The sequence below is a fragment of the Schistocerca piceifrons genome, unplaced genomic scaffold, assembly GCF_021461385.2.
Source record: "Schistocerca piceifrons isolate TAMUIC-IGC-003096 unplaced genomic scaffold, iqSchPice1.1 HiC_scaffold_1148, whole genome shotgun sequence".
Classification (NCBI taxonomy): Eukaryota; Metazoa; Arthropoda; class Insecta; order Orthoptera; family Acrididae; genus Schistocerca; species Schistocerca piceifrons.
Genome location: NW_025726959.1, coordinates 132,501 through 135,000, shown reverse-complemented (window position 1 = coordinate 135,000; position 2,500 = coordinate 132,501).

The window sequence follows — 2,500 nt, the reverse complement described above, 5'->3', positions numbered from 1 at the left end:
TCATGTCACAAGCATTCACTTACTATAATCACTATCAACGAACCTGCCGCCCCCGCCCCCCCCCTACACCTTTCCTTACAACAACGTGTAACCTAACCTAACCTAACCTATGTTGTACCTTAACCTAACCTATGTTGTACCTTAACCTAACCTATGTTGTACCTTAACCTAACCTATGTTGTACCTTAACCTAACCTATGTTGTACCTTAACCTAACCTATGTTGTGCCTTAACCTAACCTATGTTGTGCCTTAACCTAACCTATGTTGTGCCTTAACCTAACCTATGTTGTGCCTTAACCTAACCTATGTTGTGCCTTAACCTAACCTATGTTGTGCCTTAACCTAACCTATGTTGTGCCTTAACCTAACCTATGTTGTGCCTTAACCTAACCCATGTTGTGCCTTAACCTAACCCATGTTGTGCCTTAACCTAACCCATGTTGTGCCTTAACCTAACCCATGTTGTGCCTTAACCTAACCCATGTTGTGCCTTAACCTAACCCATGTTGTGCCTTAACCTAACCCATGTTGTGCCTTAACCTAACCCATGTTGTGCCTTAACCTAACCCATGTTGTGCCTTAACCTAACCCATGTTGTGCCTTAACCTAACCCATGTTGTGCCTTAACCTAACCCATGTTGTGCCTTAACCTAACCCATGTTGTGCCTTAACCTAACCCATGTTGTGCCTTAACCTAACCCATGTTGTGCCTTAACCTAACCCATGTTGTGCCTTAACCTAACCCATGTTGTGCCTTAACCTAACCCATGTTGTGCCTTAACCTAACCCATGTTGTGCCTTAACCTAACCCATGTTGTGCCTTAACCTAACCCATGTTGTGCCTTAACCTAACCCATGTTGTGCCTTAACCTAACCCATGTTGTGCCTTAACCTAACCCATGTTGTGCCTTAACCTAACCCATGTTGTGCCTTAACCTAACCCATGTTGTGCCTTAACCTAACCCATGTTGTGCCTTAACCTAACCCATGTTGTGCCTTAACCTAACCTATGTTGTGCCTTAACCTAACCTATGTTGTGCCTTAACCTAACCCATGTTGTGCCTTAACCTAACCCATGTTGTGCCTTAACCTAACCCATGTTGTGCCTTAACCTAACCCATGTTGTGCCTTAACCTAACCCATGTTGTGCCTTAACCTAACCCATGTTGTGCCTTAACCTAACCCATGTTGTGCCTTAACCTAACCCATGTTGTGCCTTAACCTAACCCATGTTGTGCCTTAACCTAACCCATGTTGTGCCTTAACCTAACCCATGTTGTGCCTTAACCTAACCCATGTTGTGCCTTAACCTAACCCATGTCGTGCCTTAACCTAACCCACGTCGTGCCTTAACCTAACCCACGTTGTCGCCTAACGTAACCCACGTTGTCGCCTAAACCTGCTCTGTAATTGTTATACGACTCGTTCAATTAGTGTAGTGTTGCCCACCCGCAACCCTCGCAATATAGTTCGCTACTCGCACTCCCCGCTCCCCTGTGTATCGCTTCATGTTAAACACCTTGCAAGTCTTGCTCACTTTCCACATGCTCCTGCTGTACACTGTAATGTGGATGGCAGCAGGACGTACATGCCGCCCCTCCCCACGTCCCCACCTTGCCCCCTGCCTTCGCAAGCTGGTTGGTGAGAACTTTGCATGTTCAATGCCCTCCGCATGCGACGTACTCAGGCTACGTTGTGGTGCGGCCTGTGTCAACTGTCCGCTAATGTCGTACGCGTAAACCACAATCTGTACTGCACATTCGTCCTTATGTACTGAATGATACATCGTGGCACATGTGTGACCGTACAACGACTGCGCCCAAAAACGGCGGACCATACAGTGCAAATATTGTGCACGCAGCTACGTGTCGTCTCCCTATGAGAGCTGGATTGCAGTGTGGTACGCCATAGAGACGTGTGGGAGGAACGGACGCCGTGGATGGCGATCAGCATGAGCTGTCTGTTGATGTATTCGGACCTAGTCGTCTCTCCTCACACACCGTGATGGCATGGTGCACCGCGTTCCATATCTGCGACATGCTACAGAGGCCGGTTGACAGTCGTTCGAGCAATGGACATCGCATACGTACGGGGGCCACCTTCCACGTATTGTCTAGGCGTGCACATTTTGTTGCGTGTATGTGGGCAGACGTAGTGTGGCGTGACACCTGACACAGGCATGCAATAATCGTGGAAGTTGCAAATGGCGATGGACGCCTGCGTTTTCTGGTGAAGTTACGCAAATGAACAAATGGTAACCTGTTGTGGTGCGGTTGTTCTCGCTAGGGGTGAATCGGTGATGGCGACGATAGGTTGAGGTACTAACCGGTTGTTCCAGCGATACCCACCATGCCGACGAAACTGAACGGCATCTGGGTGTGAAGCGATACGCGGCGGTGGCTGGGTGGGACCGTCCCCGGCCGGTGAGGGGGCGCCTCCCGGCGTGCTGGCCGCGCGGTGCGTGGGCGCACGCGCTACAGCCGGCTGGTGGGGGCGGC